General features: G+C 36.5%; 1 protein-coding gene across 6 annotated transcripts in view; it reads right to left on the bottom strand.

The window, feature by feature from the left end:
- The window catches only part of LOC105232812 (putative uncharacterized protein DDB_G0286901), a 118,873-nt gene that overhangs the window by 81,652 nt on the left and 9,437 nt on the right, over positions 1-27,784 (bottom strand). For 5 of the 6 annotated variants that reach the window (XM_049458073.1, XM_049458076.1, XM_049458072.1 and 2 more), the window contains exon 3: positions 15,986-16,012. The gene's annotated coding sequence lies outside the window, so the exon portion shown is untranslated. Of the gene's footprint in view, positions 1-15,985; positions 16,013-19,850; positions 19,869-27,784 lie in introns of those variants that run through there. The other variant, XM_049458078.1, reaches the window with a different exon arrangement.

The raw sequence follows: 27,784 nt of genomic DNA, 5'->3' as shown, positions 1-27,784 counted from the left end.
CCAAGCGAGAGTATTATCGTGGTATCATTCTAATCTTCATTCTTCTAATGCAATAAACCTTTGCTTCCCAAACAATTTAAGACTTCGTTAATAGATTAGAAAGTACAAAATAAGGCCCGACTGGAATTCACCAAACTGATTAACTCTCTTCATAAAAATTTCTGCTGCAAGTACCAAACATTTTGCTTAGTAAATAAAATTTAGAGAAACTTCCGAGTAAAAAGAAGCTATTGCCTCAAATTACCATTAAAGTTGTATCCATTACCACTCACCCGTCGTTATTTCTGCAATTCCAAACATTTTTCGCTTGCGTTCAGCAACCGCAGCTAATCTGGAATGCGAAGCGGAAGCGTTGAACTAACAGACACCAGCGAAGCGCACGACATAACTAACAACGAGAGTTCTATCAGCTGCAACAACGAAATTGGCTACAACTTTGCTTCGCACAGCAGCGCATACTCTGGCAGTGAGCGACACAAATACCAACAAACACACACATATACTATACAGTATGATATAGATTTATACAGATGCGAGTTGTACTTTCGACATTGGTGCCAAAGTCAGCGCATATTTCCTGCTGGTGAATTGTTCCAAACTTCTGCGGTGAATCACAATGAAATGGGACTTTATGCGCAGTCAATTGTTGTTGCTATACTGGTGCTAACACGCTGCTAGTATACTGGCTAAGCAGCGAACTTTATACCAGTGCAGCAACAACAACTGCGAAAAGTTGCAGACAATACTTTTCGTGAGTGGGTAACACGCATCTGCCTCACACATACATATCCACACGCACAGCCGCACATGTTCGTAAACACAAACACACAATTTTTTTTGGGTTTCTCTAGCTCTAAAAAAATATATTAGTACAGGCAAGTTCGTGTGTGTGTGGCAAATAAAAAATGCTCCGAAACCAATTCGTCAGAAATGCGGTTTACATCCAGCGGGGAATACGCCCAGCCGGTAATTGAATTGTGAAATTATTTATACGCACATTTTCGCCAATTTCCTATGGGAAGTCGTAAAAAAATCACACCGAAGTTATGCGCTAAGTTGCAAGTTATTTTTGCTAATTTCTCACATGCTTCTTCTTCTCTTTTGATTGCATGCATTTTTCATGGGCGACTGAAGGGCACGTGGCTTGGCGTTGCCAGCGGATTGTTTACAAGCTTCCAAAGTAAAATTTCGATTTATGAAAAATTAATGCGAAAAAGAGTGGAAGATTGATAAGCGAGTTTTCTTTTTTGTGGCAGAGAACCAGCTGAGAAATGCTCCCCGTCAAAGTGAAAGGAGCAACGAATTATAAGCGGCTGACTGAAGTGGCGTCATAAACACAATTTGTAAAAATACCGTTAAATGGTATTTCGTGGAAAACTTGAAAGGAACTGTTATTGTTTATTTGACTTAAGAATTATTTTAGCTTTGGAAACTAAATCTACGGGAATAGCTTTAAGATGTGAGAAAGGGAAGCATAAAGAGAAGCGGAAAGAATTTATAAATTGATATCAGTAGGACTGCAAATACAACTAGTGTTTGAAGAATAACGGTACTAGAGATTTTTTCGGATTTTATGTCATTAGCATTACTTAACATTGGCCCTCTGAAGAGTTATTATTGTAATCAGTATGTAATTTATAAAAACAAAAAAATTGGTAATGAAAGCACAAGAAAAATTATTTACAACTTTCTAATTTAACATTGCTTTGGATTTTTTTTTATATACATAAAGTAGTATTTAGGAATATACTATAAATTTGTTATAATTTGCATTATATCTTCATGATTAATATTCAGGCGTTCGTGTTGGTCCAACAGTATAGTGCAACATCCCATGAAACTCTTATTTTGTTTGGGTTTTGTAAGTTGTAGTGAATGAACCTAGTCTTCTAATATGATTACCGTGTGTCGTGATTCCATTCAAAAAATAAACGTCGTAAAATTTTCCGACTAAACTGTGGATTAAAATTTTCCCATTGAACATGCGACATCTATAGCTTCAATAAAATGTATATGTATTTGTCTTTACTTGTAATGATCGTTTCTAAACATAGATGAAAGGACTTGTGCTTTCATAATAAAATAATTAAAATTCACCCTTTTCGCCACAATCTCCCAATGATTCATATTTGACTCTTTCGCGTATTTTAAAATATTTTTTTTATCATCTTCGATGTAAGTAAATATGTAAATATAATCATGCCAATAATGAATCCAAATTTTTCGTCCTTTTGCTGTAACCCAGGGATGGAATGTACTTCAACAAATTCGTGTTTCGGCTCACTTTTGGAGCAACACTCGATGGACTTTTGAATGGTTTCGACGTGTTATTCATACTCCAACGCCTCGCCCATAGTAATAATGTGTTTGATGGACGTAGTGTCCTCATATACGATACAAAACATCTCTTTTGCGACCTCTACTCAACGTCGAGTTTGCAAAATATTCAGATCTTTTGGTACGAGTCTAATATTGACACGCTTCATACCCAAAACATTGACCAAATCTTGTTTAGTCGATCCATAAGAGATGTTAAGATCCTCTGTTACTCCTCTTATGGCAACAGGATTGTTTTTAAGAATAGTTTCTTCAACTTTATCGATGTTATATTCATCTTAAAGAAATTTTCATTTAAAACTCCAACGAGAAGAGTATACAAAAACGATTTCTGTGTAAAAGAATTTCATTAGAGATGCTGGTGCTTTGAAAAATAACCCAGAAATGGAATTAGTTACTCGAATACTAACTTGTATGAATAAATTAGTATACACCAAATTTTCTGTATGTCCGTATTCACCTATGAAAGTGAAATAAATGGCGCACCTGTGGTATAATTCACCAACATTTCTTTACTAGTGCAAGTGTGCGAATAATGTCAGCTGCTGAGTTACAAAATGATTACATAAGTAGGCTTTTGAGTATGTGTTTGTGTGAACTATAGTATCAGCTGTCCTTTCTGGCCGCAAAAAAACAAAAAAAAAATATGATAAATTAAACAAACATAGCTTACTACAAGTCAAACAACTGTAAGCTCTCAAAAGCATGTCAAACATGCGGCACATGTAAATAATTTATACGTGTGTGTGCAAAAAAGGTTCACATAAGGCAAGTGAAAATATTATTGTTTGTGTCTCATTGGCCATCCGCACGGCAAGGTTAAAAAAACCTGCGAAAAAAAGAAAAATTCAAACATCTCAGCAACTAGTGTGGTGTTACATAAGCGAATGCTGCAGCTGCTTTTCTCCCAAAAGTCAACAAAAAACTGTCATTTGGCGCATACCTCACCATAAATGGTGGAAGGTCACATCGCACTCTCGCACACATACCCACTTGTGATATACATATACATAGATGGAAGTGCTATTGTTGCAGATAACTAACACTTAATTACCGGCGCTGAACCCACCTGCTTTACACGAGCCTGTACGAGTCCTTTTTCGTTGTTGTTGTTGTGCGCCACCACTCATAAATAATATATAAATACAAACTAATTAAGTTGCTGCATGAGAGTACAAAGCGCTTGACATCGTGCTGCGGTTGCGAGCCATAAAATTGCTTTCGAGTATGCACACATACACTCACACGTGCACACTTACACATACACATACAGCTGCGTTTAATGGCAGCCAGCGCAACCAGCAACCAGCGAACTGTAGCCGCTAAGCACCTCTAAGTGCTGTTGCAAGTGTACCCATAGCGTGCTGCTGTTATGTGCTACAGCAACAACAACAACGACAACGTCAAAACATTTTAACTATCTTTTCCATGTAATAGGTGTATTTGTGGCTTTAGTGGCCCTAGACGCTTAATTTCGCTTCCTTTCCGACTTGCCAGCGCAGCTCCCCACGCTCTGCGGCGCGCTATAACGACTGCCATTCCCGTTAACAACACGCTCGTAAATATGTGCAGCAGCTCCGCTTTGGTCCTAAAATAAATGCTTAAGGTCCACCCTTGCCTTGTGTCTCTTAACCAGCTGTTGTCCTGCCGTCTCTTCCTCCCCGTGCTTTATCTGGCTTTTAATGTTATTTTATTTTTCGTGCATACATTGTTGTTGTATCTCTTGTACATGCTACGTGTTTATGTATTCATAAGTGTTTTTGTCCAGCGCCGTCTCTGCATTCCAAATTCGAGTGGCACTCGCCATTGTCGTCGGCACTTCATTTGCAAAATGTCCTTCCACTGTTTTAATAACGGTATCGCGACTTGAGTGCAGTAAAAGTGTGCTTACGAACGTGCTTGTATGTGTTAGGTGGTGTATGTGTGTGTGTGTGAAACAAATGCGGTTAACTGTACACGGAAGTGCGCTAAGATTAAACGCAGTGGTTTCGCAAAACGGAAGACAAGGACATTTTTCACCACCGAAAATTAATGCAAACACTTCGCACCTTGAATGCCTAATTGATTCGCACGATACTCAGCTGCAATGGCTCTTGCAGATACTTGTGTCCTCGCTTTGTGTTGCATTAAAATGCGATAAAGCGCAGAATGAAGTGTTGCTTTTATATATTGCAAGTAAACGTCGCTCGAGAGCAAGCATGCTAAGGACTTGCATAAGAATTAGCCTAAATACACAACTAAAACTTGTTAAAATATAAAAATATTACGAGATAGGAACTTTATTTCGGAAATTGGGTTATTCAATTTCAAATTTAATTTAACTTAATATTTGGCACTGAAAGTGTTGGCTTACCGGATTTTATCTGTAAAAATATTCGATATTTATAGACCGAATTCTCCTTAAACTTCGTCGGAATAAAATTTGTATTTCTGCCTAAGCAAATCTCTTGAATAATTCCATCGATATTTGTATCGATTTCTACCCAATTTTGTTGACTTTCAATAGAAGAGAAATGAGTTAAGTCCTTTCGATCAAAAATAACTGAGGACGATCAAAAAAGGACTTGTTTTGTTTTCAGGATTATCTGTTTCAAAGCAAAGTAAGTGCTTGTTACTCTTTCTTATGCTAATGCCAATACTTTTTATTAATTTTTTTACAAATTACCTTTTTATACAAGGCAGTGTTTCTTCTTCTTCTTTATGCAAATAATGTGTTTCGTGCTCTTCGCTCTATATAGTATGCCTACTGAGCATACTATTCGCAACACCATCACCCATCTTGTGATCCAGCATTCCTTATTAGATAATATTTGACCGAATAGACCTCCATTCGGCGCTTTCGCAACAACTCTGAAAGCATACCAAATTTAACGTGTACAAGAAGTGAAGCCCATCGACCTTTCCAAACAACATCGCTTTGCTCCATGGGGCTCTTAAAAAGTTCCAAGAAGATCCAACATTTTCAAGCCAAATTTTGTTCAGCGATGACACCCATTTCTGGCTCGGTGGTTATGTAAACAAGTAAAATTCCTGTATTTGGAAAGAAGAGAAAACTGAAGAAATAAAACTCCTCAAATTCTTCTGAATTATTTTCAACAATTTCGTAGCCACAATCTTTTGAAAATAGCAAACTGAAACACAACTGAAACAACTGAAAAATCGGCAAGAAGCTTTGCCCGCCATAAGCAAACAGCTGCCAAATAGAGCCATATGAAGGTTAAAGGTCATATGAATAGGAAAAACTTTTAGCGATTCAGTTTACACTCATAATTTACATGGATCTCCCCAGAAAATAAAAAAATGGGAAGTAGGCCTATTTTTTAACCAAATATTTTCAATAAAAACATATATTAAGTAAATACTTTCATCCACAAAAATATTGCCAAATTTATCCAAAACATAACAAGCGGGCCTCTCTGTCATATAAGCTTGACTGAATACCATTTAGCACATTTGAAATAAGAGGAAAACGTGGCTAATGAATTATTAAAAAGGATGTTTTCAACAAGCTTAATTTCTAAACCCTATGGGAAATATTTCGAAAAAGCGTGAAACTAATTTTTTGCGATGACAAAAGTAGGGTTCGGTTTTATTGTAAAGTGTATAAGGAAATTTTAAAATATATCTGCTCATTTGTCGGAACTGCCGATATCGGACCACTATAACACATAGCTGCCATACAAACCAAACGATTGGAGCAAGTTCTTATATGGAAAAATTTCACATTTGATAATGTCTCTTAACAAAAGTTGGCACAGGTTATTTTCTAAGACAATATCTTCTATATGTGAGAAGTGTTAGGCGTTATTTTAACTCCTCCATATACCATATAGAACAGATAAAATCGCTTTCAAAAAAAATTATGCGATACTTCTAACATAAAATTCGAAACGTAAGAGACGCCGATTTGAATCTAATTTTTATTTTGTTTTATTTTTTATACTCTCGCAACAAAGTTGCTAAAGAGAGTATTATAGTTTTGTTCACATAACGGTTGTTTGTAAGTCCTAAAACTAAAAGAGTTAGATATAGGGTTATATATACCAAAGTGATCAGGGTGACGAGTAGAGTTGAAATCCGGATGTCTGTCTGTCCGTCCGTCCGTCTGTCCGTCCGTCCGTCCGTCCGTCTGTCCGTCCGTCCGTCCGTCCGTGCAAGCTGTAACTTGAGTAAAAATTGAGATATCATGATGAAACTTGGTACACGTATTTCTTGGCTCCATAAGAAGGTTAAGTTCGAAGATGGGCAAAATCGGTCCACTGCCACGCCCACAAAATGGCGGAAACCGAAAACCTATAAAAAGTCATAACTAAGCAATAAATAAAGATATTAAAATGAAATTTGGCACAAAGGATCACATTAGGGAGGGGCATATTTGGACGTAATTTTTTTGGAAAAGTGGGCGTGGCCCCGCCCCCTACTAAGTTTTTTGTACATATCTCGGAAACTACCATAGCCATGTCAACCAAACTCTATGGAGTCATTTCTTTCAGGCATTTCCATATACAGTTCAAAAATGGAAGAAATCGGATAATAACCACGCCCACCTCCCATACAAAGGTTATGTTGAAAATCACTAAAAGTGCGTTAACCGACTAACAAAACACGTCAGAAACACAAAATTTTACAGAAGAAATAGCAGAAGGAAGCTGCACCCAGGCTTTTTTTAAAAATTGAAAATGGGCTTGGCGTCGCCCACTTATGGACCAAAAACCATATCTCAGGAACTACTCGACAGATTTCAATGAAATTCGGTATATAATACTCTCTTAACATATATATGACATATACGAAATATGGGGGAAATCGGTTCACAACCACGCCTTTTTCCAATATAACGCTATTTTGAATTCCATCTGATGCCTTCTCTGTATAATACAATATATGTATACAATAGGAACCAAAATAAAAAAATATGTAAATGACGGATAATGAAATCTCAATTATCACTTTATCATGCGAGAGTATAAAATGTTCGGTGACACCCGAACTTAGCCCTTCCTTACTTGTTTTTAATTTAATTTCTGCTTATGCATCGCGCGTGGCAAGCTTTTCTGATGACCTTTTGATACTCTACATTTGCCGCATATATAATGGTAATAAAATCAATAACACACAACGCACATATTCAGCTGAATTTGCGCACATGTAAAGATAATAAATTCCATTTTCTGGAAACATTTCGATTTGTCATCAAATCAAATTATACGGTCTGTCATTCAAATAAAACGAAGTAAAACAAAAATAAAAATAAATGGAATAAGTAAAATGCACAACGGGCTTAGCAACAAGCGAAGACGATAAATAAATAAATAATGCTCAGGTTAAAAAGTACAGGCATAGACGTTAGAATAAATGTGTTGGCAGGTCTAAATGCGATTGAATTGTCAATGAAGCGTAAAAGAAGAAACCGCAAAAATTTGTACGAATTAAGCAGTGGAAATAAAATGTCAAAGAAAGTAAGCCACAAATAGAAGAAAATGTCCTATGAGTGTACATAATTTCTAACAGTATATATCAATGGATATGCGTATCAGCAGTGGAGTGTACGGCATTTAAAGTTAAAATGCAAAAGGTTGCGTATACGTTATGACGCCCTTCCACTACAAGGTACAAATTAACCTAAAGTCAGCGACGGCAGCATATTTTAATTCGCGCTTCAGTGCGTCTGCAACAGTCTTGCCCAAAATAACACTAAATATAACAAAAACAACAACAGACAACATCACAAGCATGTGGTAAGGAACTGAATCAAACCAAAAGGCGATTGAAATAAGTAGCATTCCACAACGTCTCAACGCAGGGCCACCAAACTCGCCGCATGTTGCACATATATCCAACCGCAACAACAACAAGAGCCTGTAACAAACATCAGCGTTTTAATCGACACCAGCGAGTGGCAGTTGCTTAAGGCTCGCGGTGCCCCACAACTAAGTCACGCCAGCTTGTCAGCCTCACTGACGCATTTCACATATTTTCTTACATTTTATAGGCTCACAAAAATTAAATTAGCTTGCGCACACACACAAACACATCTTTGGTGTGTAAATGTGTGTATACACCTAATTATTTGCTACCATATGCAGATGGTTGGCTTTTTATTACCAGTAGCTCCGACACGTACGCACAATTTGAGAGGCGTTGATATGTGGCTCGTGGCTTTGATGGCTCATGCAGTCAAACAAATGCCAAATACTTATTTATATGTAAAAGTGTGCAGATATATATTAGCATATGTGATGTTGCCGGCTAGCAGCTGTGTGCCTGATATGCGCGCGATTTCGCTTGATTTGGGCACCGCTGCACGTCATGTCTTTGTGAGGCTGTGATTTTTTCCTTAATATCCTTTTTTTTATTTCGTCTCTCATAGTAATTGAGTTACATGTGCGCTACGGATACTAATTTTGTCGCTTTTACGACTTTAATATAATTATAAAACAGCTGAGTATCATTAATTATATACAAATGCTCGAGGATGACAGCAATTCGTTTCGGTTTAGCTACTAAATTACAGCTGTGCTTTCTATGACGAAATATAATAGCTAATTTTGGCAGAATTCCGCTTAATTGCACTTAAAAATACATGTGTTCTTCGCGGAAATAAATGTCATGAATATAAATGGGTTCTAATATACATCCTATTTGGTAAGAGAATAAAATGAGAATAATGGAAAAGTTGTTAAAAAATCTAAAGAAGCAAAAAATGACATCGTTCTAAATTAAATATATACATATGTACATATGTATGTATATGCGCATCGTATCGGAAAGGTTGCAATAATGGATCTCATGATTTCTGAATATTATCGGAAATATTACAAAAACCTTGACGAGCTTAATCGAAATATCGATTTTTTAATTATTCGATACATAAGATTAATCGATAAATTATTTTGTATGGAGTTACTGAAATTCTGTCAATGTCTTAAAATGTCAACCAAATATGCTTATAGTAAAAAAATTTCGTTAATAAAATCGACTTAATCAACTTTGAGCTTTTTGTAATTCCAGAATCAATTCAAATGGATGACGACACTCTTTCAAAATAATATACACCTTTTTATGTCTCTTCAGTTAGTCAGCTTCGCCCTTATTGAACTACATGAAATATCCTTTACTGCATTTACATTTTTAGGCTGCCAGCAACATTCCTCCAAAATTGCTATCAATTCTAGACTTTCTTATATATTTTCAGTTTGACATTAATATATCAGTTTTTTTTTAGAAATTTATAATTTCTTACAAATTAAAGGCTTCCAAATTTACTTCCATGACGAGCTTATGGTGAAGTATAATATTATTTCATATTTTTAATTTTATACCACAATCAGTACTCTTATATAATGAGCATCTTCATCAAACCTACTTAAGCTTATAACCATTTCTTTCAATAAATTCATTACCAAGAAATCCAAATCCAACATCACACGCACTCGTTTTCATTCCAAAAAAAAGTTACTCATACGCCAAGGTGCTCCCGCAAACAAATTGTAGAGTATTTATGTGGCAGGAAAAGAAACCACACAATTCACTGCTATCTGTGCAACGTATTTATTTCATATGACAACCAGCCACTTGTACCGTTAAGCAGATAAAAATGCTAAGCAACCAGTTGAATGCGCCCTACAATTGAAAATTGCCAATTCATCCTGGTCGACCATAAATTGACATAAATAATAGATATGGCTGACACTGCAGACACCACGCAACACAACAATACACCAACACAACAACAAGCGGCAATTTCCACGCATATACAGTGAAAGCAACAAATTAAAAATTAGCCATTAAAGCGAAATACAAATACAACGGAGGACAGATACGGGCAGACGAAAGGAAAAATACACCCGAAACGAACATAAAATTGATAAATGTATCGATAAGAATTAATGCCAAATATCAAAGCGCACGACAGCGGAGACAGAGCCGACATAGCCGAGAAGCGGCCAATGGAGAGTGGCGAGGTGAGCGGGGGTAAGCGGAAGCAACAAATCACCAGCACATTGGCTTGGCCCTTTTCGCCTGGTAAGCCTTTAAACTGTTGTAAATATGCCAAAGTGAAAAGGAAGTGCAAGGAAAATCAAGATTTATGTGCGAAAGGCGGATTAAGCGACGCATTTACACGAGCCGGAAAGACCTGCACAGACACAAACACAAACACATTCACACAGCACACGTACATGACACAAAGCCGCTATATAAAAATATATATGTATATACATACACATATGCCTATGCGTATGCTGGTATGTATGTACGTGGTAGCAAATGCGTTGACAGCCAGGCCTGCCGGAGAAACTTTATGCAAAAGCCACTTTTATATGCGTAAATATTCCTGAACGACACATATGCCCTTTGTGCCTGTGTAGGTGTGTATATGTGGGCGTTTGTGTTTGTGGTTGAGGTTGTGGCACGCAATGGAATTCAGTGTAAGTGAGGCAAGAACTTCCGAGTCATTAACCCGTTAATGTGTAAACGAGTGCAAGTGAAGCGTTCGCGTAGCTACAAAATAGCAGAAAAAGAATAGCCCACTTGTAGACGGTGTGTGTGCCTCGAAGAAAAGTGTAAATTCTCAAAAAATAAACAAAAGAATAACACTGTGCGACAAATTAATGTTTCAGGAGGGCAAAATATTTTCGAAATTTTTAATATAAAATCTCATTTTTCGGAACGCGCGATCGGTTTACGACATTTTTTTTAAGGAGATATCATCACGAAATTTGGCACGAATTAGTTTTCAAGACAGTGATACAATCTCCGAAGAAATTATTCAGATCGGATCACTACAGAATATAGCTGTCATACAATATGAATGAACGGTAATTTAGAAATGGAAACATGTGTGGAAATTCACGCATCAAAAAGACGAAGTTTAGCTCCGGTGCAACCGAAGTTAACGTTTTTTCTTGTTTTTTTTTTCAATGCTTTATGGAACACTTTGAAAGAATTTCTTTTTTTCATTGTTTTGCGAATTTTTCGCCATTTTAGGCAAACTGTTTCTTATACCAACTACGCGTGAAAAGCCTGAAAAATGAGCGAGAAAACTATAAAAAGCAACAGTGTGTAAAAAATTTTATGGGTTCATCAAACCGTATCAGCCCAGACGCAAGCAGCAGATGAAGGAAATGAGGATACATTTCCAAAATATTTATGTACATAGTATACTCGTATATATACATGATCTTATGGTATATTCATAGTTCGCAAATGAAAGGAGTAAATGCGCAGCATATGCAAAATGATGCCAGGCTTTGGTGTGATAAAGACCGAATAATATACTTTGATGCGAGAAAAGTAATTTGCAGACACACTTCTGGCTTACACTTCTACACCAACACATATGCAAGTGTACTTCCGTATTTTTATGATGACTCAAGAGCGCCCCGAATGTCCGAACTACTTGCTACTTGCTTGGATGTGTGTAGGTGAGGGGGCACAGTTCATTGTACGACACTTCCGGTTTGCGCTGTCCACGTTGTTAGTTGGGCGCGTGGGTGCAATAAACAGGAAATAAATGCTAGATGTGGCATAAAACTTTATATGTGCAACATAGAAGTCGTAAAAGAAGCATAGAGCACAGAGTTGAATCGGAAAGGTAGTCGAATTATTAAAGGGACACAAGCATTAGCCGGCATAAATGCGGATCCACCGGAAATTGAAGAAACTTGGAAGTACATTAACAGAAATGAAATCTGTAAAGAGGAAAGTAAGTAAAACAGAGCTAAAGAAGAATGCCAAAGTAAATTGGAAGTAAGTGAAAATGATACTGGATTTGTTTTATTAAAATTACTTCAGTCTTTAAGTTCCGTGTATGATGACGATGAGAGTACTGATATTATTTCATAATGGTTTAGTGGAGGAAATGTGACTATAACTATGATTTTCAAACAGAGATAGGAAAAACTAGTAAGAAAGCAATCTTAAGGATAATTATTATATAGAACTTTTCTAAGTAATAATAAATTAAAAAAAAATATTGGCAAAGCGCGTATTCAAGCTATGAAGAAACGTTCATGTCACAATACTCTGCTTGTTTTCTTATAAATCCTCACAGAAGCTATGCTCTACAACTTACGTTCGGCTAATTTGGATTAAACTATCATTTAAGCATTTTTTAGAGCTGCATAAATATTCAACTATTCAAATTTATTTTTTAGTTCAAATATATTCTTCTAATATTCAACATTGCCTGCTCTTTTTATTCAAACTCGTTCCTCTTCAAACTTCAGTTTATCGAAATTTAGAAAATCCTCCTTCAATATGAGAGATTAGATTAGGTCAAGTTAGGTTCTTTGGTTCATTCCTAAGTTGAGATAAACACTTGGAGGGCCAAAACAAGTATTTTTTGGAGCTTGAGACAAATTTTCTTAAGCTGTATTTAAGGTACCGACAAACCACCGTGAACACGCAGCCATAAATTTGCTTTAGCTTCTCAGCTTCTCACCTCGAATATTGAAATTGTGAGGTTCTATTTATTTCTACATTGTTCTTGCCGCTAAAGTAATTATATCGATTGATGTACTATATTCGAGTACTGAGAACTTTCAAGTAGTTATAAATATTAAGTGCTCTTCAATAGCTTTGAGACATCGCAGTTTTGAGTATCTTTAAGTGTGTGGTGTTCTTATAAGTACAATAACTAAGAGCAGGTACTCACACCGTAACTCACTAGATTAACTTGGCTTACTCTGGCTTCCTACAACATCACTTAAAGCAGCCACAGAGAATAAGAAATAGTTCCAACAAGCAGATTGATTTGTACTGGCATCATGAGGGTACAAGGATTTATCATGTTTTCTTGCTAGTTCAGTAGAAATATAGTTTTTCGATGAAATATTTGTGTCCATAACGAGAACTGACTTGTTGTAATTTATTTTGGTGTTTTTGACTTTTGCCTTCGGAGTTAAACTTTTTGGTCAAACATTGAGTGATGGGGTTTCAACATATGTTGCCTTATGCTTGTGCTTTTGAATGTATTTTTTCTTCTTCTATAATAAGTACTTCGCATTAACGATGAATGTGTAGTTATGTATTTTGAGTACTAGGAATTTGATTTCATTTGCCCGTTATTTTCTAGTAGCAGATGTAAAAAAGAATCTTCTGAGAAAATTAACCAAAGTAATGTATATATTTTTAATAAAAATTAAAAAGCCCAAAAACGTAGATTTTTGAATGTTTCACATAGATTTTGAAGTTATGTTGAAAAGCTGTTATTGCAAAAGTTGTAGATTTTTTAATTGCCTACAATTTTTCAATATAACATTTTTCTATAGAACTCGAACTTTTGCAGGAAATCGAGATGAATCCTTTTTATCCCTTACAAATTTAACCACTTTTCTTCTTCCCGACCTCAGCTCCCCCCTAAACTTCGTTTATATTTGCTATTTTTTCTTTCTACTACAATTTTTTTTTAGTTTTGGATTAGTGAGAATAAACCAACAAAATATTGTACTAATCTAAAAGTAACGGGTGATTTTTTTGAGGTTAGGATTTTCATGCATTAGTATTTGACAGATCACGTGGGATTTCAGACATGGTGTCAAAGAGAAAGATGCTCAGTATGCTTTGACATTTCATCATGAATAGACTTACTAACGAGCAACGCTTGCAAATCATTGAATTTTATTACCAAAATCAGTGTTCGGTTCGAAATGTGTTTCGCGCTTTATTTTGTTCAGCGATGAGGCTCATTTCTGGTTGAATGGCTACGTAAATAAGCAAAATTGCCGCATTTGGGGTGAAGAGCAACCAGAAGCCGTTCAAGAACTGCCCATGCATCCCGAAAAATGCACTGTTTGGTGTGGTTTGTACGCTGGTGGAATCATTGGACCGTATTTTTTCAAAGATGCTGTTGGACGCAACGTTACGGTGAATGGCGATCGCTATCGTTCGATGCTAACAAACTTTTTGTTGCCAAAAATGGAAGAACTGAACTTGGTTGACATGTGGTTTCAACAAGATGGCGCTACATGCCACACAGCTCGCGATTCTATGGCCATTTTGAGGGAAAACTTCGGACAACAATTCATCTCAAGAAATGGACCCGTAAGTTGGCCACCAAGATCATGCGATTTAACGCCTTTAGACTATTTTTTTGTGGGGCTACGTCAAGTCTAAAGTCTACAGAAATAAGCCAGCAACTATTCCAGCTTTGGAAGACAACATTTCCGAAGAAATTCGGGCTATTCCGGCCGAAATGCTCGAAAAAGTTGCCCAAAATTGGACTTTCCGAATGGACCACCTAAGACGCAGCCGCGGTCAACATTTAAATGAAATTATCTTCAAAAAGTAAATGTCATGAACCAATCTAACGTTTCAAATAAAGAACCGATGAGATTTTGCAAATTTTATGCGTTTTTTTTTTTAAAAAAAGTTATCAAGCTCTTAAAAAATCACCCTTTACTAGTCTTCGGAAATATAACAATGAAATATATTTAACCGTTTCACATTATAACACACCCATAAATATCGCACTTATTATTTAACTGAACACTCACGTCTTTAAAAGTTTAGTCTAAGTTAGTTACGAGTATGAAACGCCATTTTACTAAACAAACATCTATAATTTGCAATAATGTTTGGCGTCATAAGTTTGCACACTGCGAGAGCAAATATTAAATGCTTCCTTGCGCGGGACTTGCATACAAAGTAGACAAACTGTTGTGTGTTATTGATAATAGCTACATTTTCATAAACACGCATGCACACACACGCACTCATAGACTTAAATGCAAATGTGTATTATTGCTAAAGACAAATAAACTCACACAAAGTGAGCGAACAGAGCCGAATTTCTTCGCTACAAAGTTACTGTTATTCCTTTGGGTTGGCAACAAATATCCAACGTGTCTGCTTCGGACAGACACAAAAAGCCGTCACGCCCTCGCTGCAGATACCACACATGTAACTATGCATGCGCTATGTGCGTATGTATGTGTACCGCTCATTGTTTTTATTTGCTACACGCAACGGCTGCGGCCAACAACTACATAAACACTGGCGCGCACAAACATGCACACATAGAAGAGTGGCACGACCGCGTGCGTATAATGTCATGTATTTGGGTTTGTAAACAACTACAAAGGCTGGCGGGGTAGTTCGGAGCAATTGCCTCATAAATTTGCATATGAGTACACAATCCACACAGGCACACGCGCATGCATACAAATGTTGAAGAAGCTCAAGCTTACAGCTGTAGGCTCAAATAGCCGCATCTGCATGTAAATAGGCAATCGCATGTTTGCATGTGTGTATGAGAATGTGTGTGTGTGTGTTTGACGGTGTTTGCGTAATGCGGTAATGTTGTCGACATCGACATTATCCTTAAATGGTAAACATGCCAACACGACTGATTCTTGTCTGCCAGTCAACGCCGACAGTCCGCGGCAGTTGGCGCTTGGTACCGCTGTTGCCTTGCGGTTATTTATGCAAGTGTTTATGTGTGTGTATTAGTTTTGTACATAGATTTATTATGCGAACATACATGTGGTTCAAATGTAATCGATATTAGAAGTATCGATAGGCAATTTGCTAACTTCAACTTGAAAAAGTTAAATTTGTATATTACTCAAGGCTAGCGGGAGCAAAACTTTAAAGCAATTTTAAATTATTGCCAGAAAATACTACTATTGAGCCGTTGTGGACTTACCTCGTTTTATCCTTCGTCAGTGAGGAGCTGGAAAGGAAGAGAAAAAATTATTTAATGAGTTTGAAAAATAGTAAAATAGGAAGCTTACGATAACTATAAATATAAGTATAAGTATAAGTATAAGTATAAGTATAAGTATAAGTATAAGTATAAGTATAAGTATAAGTATAAGTATAAGTATAAGTATAAGTATAAGTATAAGTATAAGTATAAGTATAAGTATAAGTATAAGTATAAGTATAAGTATAAGTATAAGTATAAAGAGAGTTACTAGTTCGCGTGTATACAGACAGACAGACAGATAGATATAGCGGAATCGACTCAGCTCCTCATACTGGTCATTTAAAGGTATATCTCCGACGATTTCCTTTAGGACAAACATCGTAGCAAACTTAATATACCCTATTCAGGGTATCATAAAAGTAAAAATTGTAAATGCATACGAGTATAAAAACAAAAAAAACAGTTCGAAGAAAGAATATGTAGGTATACATATTTATGTACATATAAACCTACAAATAGGATCAAAAACTTTAAAAGAATTTTAAAAATATATAAGTATCAAAGTAAAGTGTGTAAAGGATCAGTTTCAAAACGTTCAAACTAGCCATAGTTTTCTTGTTCCTAGATATATACAAATCGCTTGATTAATTATGCCATTGAAACATTCAATCTAAAAGCCAATAAAATACTTGTCGAGAATGGTGAGTTTCCTTTCACAACATGCGTCCATAATGCTACTAAAACATGTAAATGTATTTCTCAAACTATTGCCTTCGGTAATGTGTTGATATTCATATACAACCATATTTATGGCTGCATATGTAACAACATGCCGGTAGGGTGAGGTATCGTTTTCCATGAGCTCAATGCACAAATAGGCTTCATCGATTTTATTCATACAATCGCATAATATATGAACCCGCTACCTTACATCATCATCGGCGCCATCAGCGCCATCATCGTCATCATCATATTCAAATTGGCATTCGTTCAACACTTCTTTATTTCTTTGAGCGTCTTGATTTGAAAAGCTTTTTTGATTTGCCATAAAAACCGATTGAGGCACTGTGTGAAAGGATAACGACGCCGATGCGTTCAGAAAGGCCATAAAAGCAAAATGCCATCACGCACACACACACACGTAGACACACTTGTATGCAAGCATATATACTCGTAAAAGCTTAAAGCCAGCTAGTTTGTAGTCAAGTGAGCGTTCGGTTATTTGTTTGGCGATATTGTTAAAAGCTTGCGGTTGATTGTTTTGCATTTGAATGCCTACGAACAACAGAAGCATCAACACACGAACGCACGTACACTTGCGTATGCATGTGTGAGTATGTAGTTAACTGAGAGTGTAGTGCGCACTTTTATAAGTGCTTGTATTGTATTGATTTTCTTTTTGTTCTTGCTTTTGCCTCTACTTGCGCCGTTCGCTCCCTCCTGGCGGGACGTGTTTGTGATATCAATGCTTTAGATATTATTTATTACATACGCACACGCGCGAACAAGGCTACTGCCTCGCATGACTGTATACATATGCAGATGTGTGTATTAGTGTATATTTACTTGCGCCACTGCGTCGTGCGCTTTGGGACAGCCACGGCGTATGCGTTATTTTTAACTAATTTTGATTTATCGACAAACCAATTTGACAAGTTAAAATTAAAGGAAATACGCTTACATATTGGGGTCACGCGCATTGGGTATATGCTGACGTCGCATTGCAATGCCGGTTAGACGACGTGATGTGGGTTGCGCAGGTGTGACACTTTCGACGATTGCGGTGGATGGGAATGGTGAGAGCGTTAATGTGGGACTGTTTTATTGGTTTTAGGATATTTTTTCTCAGATATATTTGTATATAAATTTATTTAAACAACTTAAAAAGAAAAAAATCATTATTTCTTCTGAGTTTTCGTTAATTTTTAAATAAAGTTTGTATTAAACAAAACTATTATCCTGATAATTTGATAGCTCAGATATTCAAAAAGAGGCCAGTCCAGTTAAATTTATAATATTTTTTAATTTTTTATCAAATGGTAAAAATGCTTTAAAGGGACTCGAACCTAGACTTATCATACACTCTCAATATAAAAGCGAAAAAATTCCTTTTTTGTTGAAATTTGTGAAGCCTGAAGCTGATTATATTATGTTAAGTGATGAACAGTACATATAACACACAGAAAAAATCATAAAACTGGAAATAATGTCATATCATATTACTATTTTGGAATCACACAAAAAAATTTCAAAAATTGTCGCTCGGAACCTCCCAAAAAGAGTTTTTAGACGTAATTTTCTTATGAGTTTTACAAGGCATTGCCAGCCCTCCGCATGTATTTACTGTTTATTTTTGGACATATTTGCCACCTTTTATAATATTCTTTAAAAAAATACTAATAAAATTACTATGTCTAAAAATGTTATCGCATTATTCCATAGTTTATGTAAGTATTGTATTTCACCTTTAAAGCAAAAGAATTTTTTCTGACTGTCCTACTTCATCATCAAGGCCATCCAGGCATGAATCCCCAGTGACTTAAGTAATTTACCAAGCAATTTTTAGTAATGTGATGTTAACGTAAGCTGACGCTTGTATAATATATGTATATATATGTGCCGCAATAGCGATAATTTAGTGCCTAACCGCAAATATTTGGATGTCGCTTCCCACGGCGTAACGATTTATTATCTGCCGCTTTTCTATTGAACTAAACGTGGCAGGAGTTATACACCTACTTGCGCCTAGCACAACCTAATCAGCGGAAACAAACAAACATTTCGTGTACATATGCATTACTTTCAGCTTCATTGCCTTCTGTTGCTTAATTTATATTGTTATTTGCTTGTATGTAAGTTTGTAAAGCAACAATTATTTTTTTGTTTTCTCTTACCTAATTCTTTAAAGCAAACATCGATTTTTCACCACCTGAATTTTTCATTGGAACTTAGAGGAATTTAGCATGCCAATTCATGCGCTTGAATAGAGACAGATAAATATTGTTTTTTCGTGCAAAATCAGAGTGTGTCTGTCAGTGATGTTCTCAAATACACATGCATACGTTTTCCTTTAAAAGCCACCTAAAAATAAAACATAAAACACGGCTAACAGCTTAATCAAACGATTGAATGCATTCCGGCGCCTAAAAGCAGACTACGCGCAGACTAAAAGACGCAAAATGCGAAATATTTGTGCACATATACATAAGCATTCATATTTTGTTTTAACAGTGTGTTGTAAAAGGGAGTCTACATAAAAATTAAAAACAAAAGTAATTTTGAAAGTCGCGGAAATTGATTGAAAAGGACTAATAACAAGCACAAAATGTGGGTAAGCTGGTGTTTAATGAATGGCAATAAATGAAAAAAGTATACTCTCTTTGACAAAATTTGCACACAAGCATAAAATGAAAACAAACAAAAATGGTTTTATCTTTTGCCGCAAATATTTCTATGAATATCGATACAAAACTTCTGCTATTCGAACACCCCAGTATTATTTGACTTATGTTTTTATTTATTTTTGGCTTCCATTCAATATTTTTCGACACCGAAAATTTGTTAGAATTTTTTTACTTGGTTTTTGCAACTATTCAATGATAACTTGTTGTTTTTTGCGTCTGTGCAAAAATGCAAATTTCAGACAACCTAAATTGCGAGCCGCAAAAATATGAAAGCAAATACTGTAGTAAAGGTAGAATAGCAAATATGGCCCATATGTGCACAAAGAGTTAGGAACAGAGTTCATCGATCCCAAAATTTCAATCCTTCGTTTTATAAAAAGTTGAAAAATTTCCAAAGGTGCTCTCTAAGTAGGTAACTTAAATACTTTTGGTATGAACATAATTACTAAATCACTCACATTAATGAAGATCGTTGCCGACAACAATTCAACCAATTGAAGCGAGCAAATGCCGAAAAATGCCCTAAATTCGTAACTAGACACTAGCCAAAAATGTCCATCATGACAACACTGGGCCTCATGTTGCAAGACCTTTTACAAATATTTTTATGTTGGACAGGTTTACCTCACCGTCCTCCAGCCCAGATCTTGCGCCTTCTGACTACCGGCTCATGCAGCATGTCCTCGACGGAAGAGGAATGATATCAAAACAGCGTTTAAAACTTTCGGTTGATTACTTCTTCATCGCCAAACTGGAGCAGTTCTTTTGAGAAGATTTCCACAAATTGCCGGCCATTTGGGAAAATATTATAAGCTCAGATGAACAATGCTTTAAATAATAATATTGAACATGTTTTTCTTTTATAAATCTTAAATTTTTTAAGATAAACCGTTTGTAAATATGATCTTAAGTTTAAATTTTTAAACTTTCAAAACTTTACCATTTTATTTATATATTTTTTTTGATATCTGGAACCAATGAACTATGCAAAGGAAATTCAAACAAAAGTATTTTTACGAAAGACTTAAAAAATAACTTCTTTTTCTACTTCAAAAAAATATTCAATTCAAATAACTAAACCAGTTAATGACTTAGATAATATAAAAACATATACTGTAAAATGGACCAATAAATATTTATATTTCAATTTGATTAACACAATTTTTTTCATTTTTTGGTATTAATATTTTGATATTTTATAACAAAAAGTTTATGTGTTTCTATCGAGCAATTTCCAGTGATGATTTCCTAACTTTCGTGCTAAAAAATATATAAATTGTCAACTATACGTGTCGCATCGATGTTCGAGCGCCTAAAAATATGCTATGGAATTTTTAATTCCACATACAAACACACTAACTTAAAAAAAAAAACAATTGAGGAAGCATTTCACAACAGCCAATTTGCTAACAAGCGGAAAATTGCGAATATAAAATATTTATGTTGCAAAACAGGCAATAAATTAATAGTGAGATAGTGAAAATTCTTTATTGGAATTTTAAAGTTATGCAATTTCGTAGTTTATTAAATTTGTGTTAATAAAAAAATCTCATGACAATTGACAATGCGCGCGACTGATAGACTAAATGGCAATGCGCCCGAAATGCTGCTATTGTTTTTTGCTGCTGCTTTTTCCGTTAGCGCACACGCGCACTTATTTATTTATTGTTTTCACAGCAGCAAGGACACAGCTGTCAGTGCACGGCAATGCAAAAGTGGCTATATTACGGCGACACACACACACACATATAAACACACATTGCCACGATATATGCTGAATGAAAGTTTTCGCTCGTGACACGAGTCCTTGCCTCGTGCTGTGCGTAAATTATTCAAAGCGAAATTGTTCTACCTTACATTCTTGTGAAAGGAAGTATAAAAATTGCAGAAGTGCAGCTGTGTGTGTGCGATTGTAAGAAGCAACAGCCAACGTCGAGGCGAAACTGTCGCGTCGCACGTCTTTTGATAATACACAACTGCTGCGAGTGTGTGGGTGCGTGTGCTTGTGGGCTTAGCGCCAGTGTCGCCGAAGCCGCTTGCCGCCGTGCAACTTTTCCACACAATAAACTTTGCCACGGCAGCACAGCGACGGCGCAGCGCCAACTGCCAACTGACAGCCAACGCGCCAGCTTCAATTGCATGCCCACACATCCAAATTCAAGTCCGTCGCGGCACTTCATGTGTGTGTTATTATTATTCTTTCTTTGCCTTTCTTCTGCATTCTCTGCTGCGCGCAGTCGCCTGGCAACTTGGTCTTGGCGCGCTGATGATTCGCCAGCGGCGCAGCGGAATTTGCACAACTAAAACTACTTACGACGCTGCACTTTTATAACTTTTATAATATTGTAGTAGTTGCTACAAGAAAACAAATGCAAAAAATGCAACCATGTAAATATACATAAAAGTGGTTCAAAATAGTGCCGGTACTGTGTGTGTGTGTGTAGTGGCGCATGTGTGTTTGAATGGCGCAACTGTTGAGGAGCGTGCTTTGTTCCGCTCCGTCTACGTTGTCGCAGATATGTGTGTGTGTGTGTGAGTGTGTGCACTCAGCCAAGTTGAAAATGACTTCATAGTGCGGCAAGTTCACTTCGCTAGAGGCGAAAGACAAACACAAGCGCACACGAGCTCACGTGCCAATGCACCGTTATTATGATATCATTTTCGAGGTGAATTGCTTGCATAGAAATTGAAGGCACTGTACTTGTTTTGTTTGTTTAATGTAAAAATTACAATTATAAATGTGAATTTCATTCCTGAGAAAATGGAAAAGTAGCAGCAATTCAAGGGTTTAGTAGTTTGCTTATTTCTTGTACATTGGTATTTGATAATGACTGATGGATACCCTAACAAAATTTTGCATATAATTTTCAAACAAGTTGCTATGCTCCTACAAAGTATTATTTTTCTCAAATTTCCTTATTTGCATTAAATTTCATTTAGTTAACATTTTATTAGATTATAAATTTTTAATAGGTGGCAACGCTATACACATTTTTTTCAACTTTAACACGCCTGTTACTTTTTATGTTCTTTACAAATCTTAAAATAATATATTTTCGTTCGTTTCTTTATAAATTTCCATAATTAATAATTTCAAAAAGGTGGCAACTTTAAAATATTTTTAATTTATATATTTATTAAGCTAACGAGCTTCGTACTCATTTTGTACTTTTTTACAAATTTTCATTATTAAAATTTTCAAAAAGGTGGCATCCCTAAAGATTTTTTTGAATTTTTACATTCTTTAAACTGGCGGGTTTTACCCATTTTATACCGTTTTAAAACTTTCATATTTAGAATTTTTAAAAAGGTGGCAACCTTAAGAAATTTGCAACTTTTACATTCCGCAAAATCTCGGTTCATTTTGAACCGTTTCTAAAATTTTGTAACCCAAATTTTGAAACAGATGGCAACAGTTTAAGAAATTTTCATTTTCTCATAACTTTAGATTTATATGGTTCATATATACCACTGTGATCAAATTGAAAGGAATTGGTAATTTATACTCGGTATCGGAATCGGTAAATTTTTCTGGAAGTTGGTAGCAATGTTCGTAACATCTATGCTAAATTTCACGTCAAAATATTCATTAGTATTTGAGATACGCATGATTGTGTGAGGCTCTAAAAGTGAATTATTCGATGTTCACTATGTCTGAGCTTATTGAACAAAGAAGTGGGATATTGCACCATCTCATACTGCATTGATTAATCATGATCATTTGAACTAATATCGTGCCGCAACCTCCGCATTCGCCTGATTTACCTTCGTGTAACTTCTGGCCATTCAGCAAATTCACATGACCATTCCGAGGACACCGTTTTGACTCAATTCAGGATATTAAAGCTAAATCGAAGTAGGTTCTGATGGCCATAACGACGGAGGATTTTTTGCAAGTGCTATGATGACTGCAAAATTCGTTGCCATAAGCGTATTGCAGCAGAAGGGGATTACTTTGAAGGAGATGAAATGGACAAAATATTCTTTGAACTTGATCACAGAAGTACATAATCTACCTCACTCTGTGTCATACCAATTAACATACAATATTTGTGGTCTCTGTAATCACATCAGATTTGTATATCAGAAGCAACGGTTTGTCTTAATCGTGACCAAATATCGCTAGATCGATTGGCTTTGAATTGACATTCCATTACCGTAAGACTACACGCATTAAATAGCTTAATAGGAGATCAGTTCATCTTCTCTGAAATCAACACCAGGGCTTTGCTTTGCTCTAATATGCAACATGCCGTATGCAACAACACGCACTCCCAGGTAAGTACATCGATCAAAGAGATATCCGAGTTAAGTGACAGATTTCGCAACCCAAACGCTTGGCTTCTCAGCCAACCAGCCAAAGGCCGTCAACTAATCGCTGTAATTACAAACAAGCGCACTAAATGCCCAACAACAACTCAAAGTGCACTAATTTGGCTTCATTTGCGAGAGTGCAGTGTAGCATTTACACCTCAGTTATGCTCAGCAAATACAATGCGAAGTGGCTGTGGCGTTGCACTTGGACTGCTGAAATGCTGCGCAGCTACTTGGAAATACAAGACTCACTAGAGTGTTAATGGATACCAGCACGTAGAGTAAACACACACTCACACGCACACAATTGCAGTGTGAGCGGCATATTTTAATTATAATTTCCGACTAAATGCTCCTGCAGGGCAATCACGCCGGCAAGTGACGGCTGCATGACTAATATAAATGCAAGAATTATGACATTTTGTGACAGCGCTTGTGTATGCGCTTGTGTGTATGTGTGTGAAGGTGAAGAAAGTAGCTACTCTGAAGGCGAGTGTGACAGTTGCAACGAAGCAGAAGCGACGAAGGCTTTGAAAACTAAATTCTCCCAACGCGCAACGGTGTCAACACCAACGCAAATGTCTCGGTTAATAAAGCAACAACAGTGGCAACATCATCATTAGCAACTAAGAGCGCAGTAAATGTCAACTTTGGTATGTCATTAAGTAACTGTATTTAGTTGCATGCACACAGACGAGCTGACACAGCATAATAACTGTGGATAGATGTGTGTGTGTGTAGCGGTACTTTCATATTCAGACTGCAAACTGCCTTGACAGACGCTGAAGGTGTGTGCCACATAGTCATGTATAAGTGTGTGTGTGTGTGTGTGTGTGTATCACCTTTAATTATACATTTCGACATATTTCTGCATAAGCATAGCTTTAGGCGCATAAGCAAGGCATAGAAAGGACATACTAATTAGCGACATGGTTTCGCTTAGCAGCAGAAGAGCTGGGTAAATCTCCGCAACAGTGACAAAACAATAATAATGCTGACACTGAATAAAGCAACAATAATGCCAAGTCTACATTTCATGCGCTGTGAGCTAGAAGTGAGACGTCCTCAGTGACTGCTTAAGACTGAGTGGCTGGCTGTGTTGTTGATGTTGATGTTATAAGCCGACCTTAGCCGAGAGTGAAGCCAGTCAGGTGATGTGACAACCAAGCCGTGTCAACATCATTAGTGACGCGGTGGGGCGTCTATGGCATGTGGAATTCTTTTTATGAGCAAATACGAAATGTTTAATTGCAAACGGAGGGAACTTAAAGAATAGTAATGAAGATAAATAAAAATAAAAGTATTCATATGGGTATGATATCTGGGTTTTAATATTGATATGAAGAAGTTTAGAGAGTCCAACCGTTAAGCATTTTTCAATGAGCTTGGCGACTTCTTAAAGCTTACTCTTCGAGCTTGTTCGTGAGTTCTTGGTCAAAAACAATACTGGAACGATGAATCATCTTCCACATTCGCCAAATTCGATGTGACATTTTCCTATTTCCAAAAATTAAGAGATCGACGGTCCTCTTTTCACAAGATAGATGAATATCGTTGACAGAGCTAAAAGCCATTCCAAAAATCGAATTTCAAAAATGTTTTGATAATTTAAGATGATTGGTAGAAGGACTGGCTTAACTGCACAATATCGAATTTTGAAGGCGACAGCATTAATGTGGATAGATGAGAAAATATTTTTTTCAAAAAACGAAGATATCCCTTATTTTTGAACACACTTCGTATATATCTTTCATGACTCACCGGTGTTTCGTACTAAGTGTTCATGGCAAATTGTATACAAAAGTAGGTTCAAAAATACAGTATTTCGACCAAAATTGGTACGCTTAAGAGAACGAAGGATACAACAGTGAGTATAAGAGCGAGTGCGATTTTCAATACTAATTCTTCACCTAAAGAGTGCCTTGTAACCATAAAAATATAAAGAAGTAATTACCAACACGAGTCAAGCTTTAGTATGCGGACTACTCAGTTAGCTCACATCATCGGACACACTGTCAGCACTTGCTGCCCACACCAGCGCACTTATGACCCACACTTTCACTCACAAAACTTTTTACCTTGACATTTCCTCTTTATACTTACTTAGTTGCAGTAATCGCCTTCGCTTTTGTAATTGTGTAGTGGCAGTTAGTTGCATGGAAATTACGCCACAGCTGCATTGTGCAGTGGCTCAGTGTCATTCCGCTGAGAGACAAACACGCCGCCAGAGACACGGCAGTGAATAAACAAAAGGGCGACGTCGCGCATTTCAAATTCAGAGGAAAAATTTAATATCTGCTGAAATATTTATGAAATTTCAAAAAAGCTTAACGGTAAGTGAAAAGGTGGAAAGGGTAATACCGCACGAAGGCGCCATGCAAACAATGCAGTGGCGGCACCTTGGCTGGAGAGTTTTTTCGAAGCAGCATACACCTTCTACGACTCTTCTACATACGCTTGGGTATGTAAATATCTTTTTCTTTACTGCTTATATAAAAGTGTATAAATACTTTATTTTATTATTTATATTCTTTCTCTTTTATTGTTTTTTATGCTTTCTACATTTCCTTTCATCTGTGGCTGCGTTGCAAGCTTCTCCAAACCTTGTCTTATTGCTTTGGGCTGCTGTCATAACTGTCGCATTTTATTGCCATTGTTGCAGCGGATTATTATTTTGTTTGTATTTTTTTAGTGATTGTGGTCGTCTTTTTCGTGACGAAGGGGCAAAACTGAATTTTATTTGCTGTGGGAGCTATAATGGAAGTCAAATAATAAGTGCATTTCGTACGCAAAATAACACCTGTCATATTATTCTTCGATATCTCCTTTTCTTTAAAGTAATATTATATTAAAGTCCAATTCTTCTTCTTCTTAATTGGCGTAGACACCGCTTACGCGATTATAGCCGAGGAGTCAATTAATTCGTCAAAAAATAAATAAAATAAGTTACTTATGACATCTATTTTTTCCATATATTTCGATATTGAATAACAGCCTGATGTGGAAGTTTATGTTCAACCATTTTAAAATTCAGCTCACTTATAGTGGGCAGTCGAAAAAGTCTTTTCGTATATAACTTCAACTTATTTTTTTATATTTATATTAAATTTTAACGAAACAAATAGCCAAGCTACCTCAGTTTTTACCGAGTCATCAAAAATGTGTGTGGGCTCCGCTGTACTGGCGGAAGACGTAGGAATCTCAGAATCAGTTGTTGGCAGGAAAATATAGAATCAATCGTTCGACCAGGCTAGAGCAGCTCATATTTCTTTCCAATCCCACCAAACACTCAGCATAACCTTTCGAGGCGTCAGACTTGACTTTGACCATTTGTTGAGCTTCACCACGCACACATTATTTACCGCAGAAATGATTCGATTTCATTACGATTCAGCAAAGAATCGCAGATGTTAATTCGGCTTATTAAACTTTTCACAGGCAAATCATGTGGTACCCAAACATCGAACTTCTTTTTGTAGCCAACCTGTTTTACATGGCTCAAAACCGTTTGATGATGAATGTTAAGTTCCTTAGCGATATCATGGTTGCTAATGTGACGGTCCTGGTCAATCTTTTCTATAATTTCATCGACTTTTCAACGATACGTTGACCAGAGTGCATCTTTCACATTGAAATTTCCAAAACGGAAGCGAGTGAACCATTGTTCGAGAATTTTAACACTCCTTTGGTCTATAACCCTCCTTGGCAGAGACGTTCCTTAGTTCTGAGAGAAACTTTCCCCATGTAGGTGAGCATGAAATTCAGTCTTAGTCTTAGTCTTAGAAGTATGACTAATCACTATCTAGCTGCTTAATGGTTTGGGGAAAAGTCTCCTTTAAAGATGTGGCCCCCTTCTTCTTCTTCTTCTTTATCGGTGCAGACACCGCTTACGGGATTATAGCCGAGTTAAAAACAGCGCGTCAGTCCTTTCTTCTTTTCGCTACGTAGCACCAATTGGATATTCCAAGCGAAGCCAGGTCCTTCTCCACCTGGTCCTTCCAACTGAGTGGAGGTCTTGCTCTTGTCCCACTTCACTTCAGTGAAAAAGGGGTTAAAACTAGAGCAAGACTTGTTTTAG

The sequence above is a fragment of the Bactrocera dorsalis genome, chromosome 5 (genome assembly GCF_023373825.1).
Source record: "Bactrocera dorsalis isolate Fly_Bdor chromosome 5, ASM2337382v1, whole genome shotgun sequence".
NCBI lineage: Eukaryota > Metazoa > Arthropoda > Insecta > Diptera > Tephritidae > Bactrocera > Bactrocera dorsalis.
Note: the sequence above shows the minus strand (reverse complement) of the source record. Positions and strands in the feature narration are given on the sequence as shown.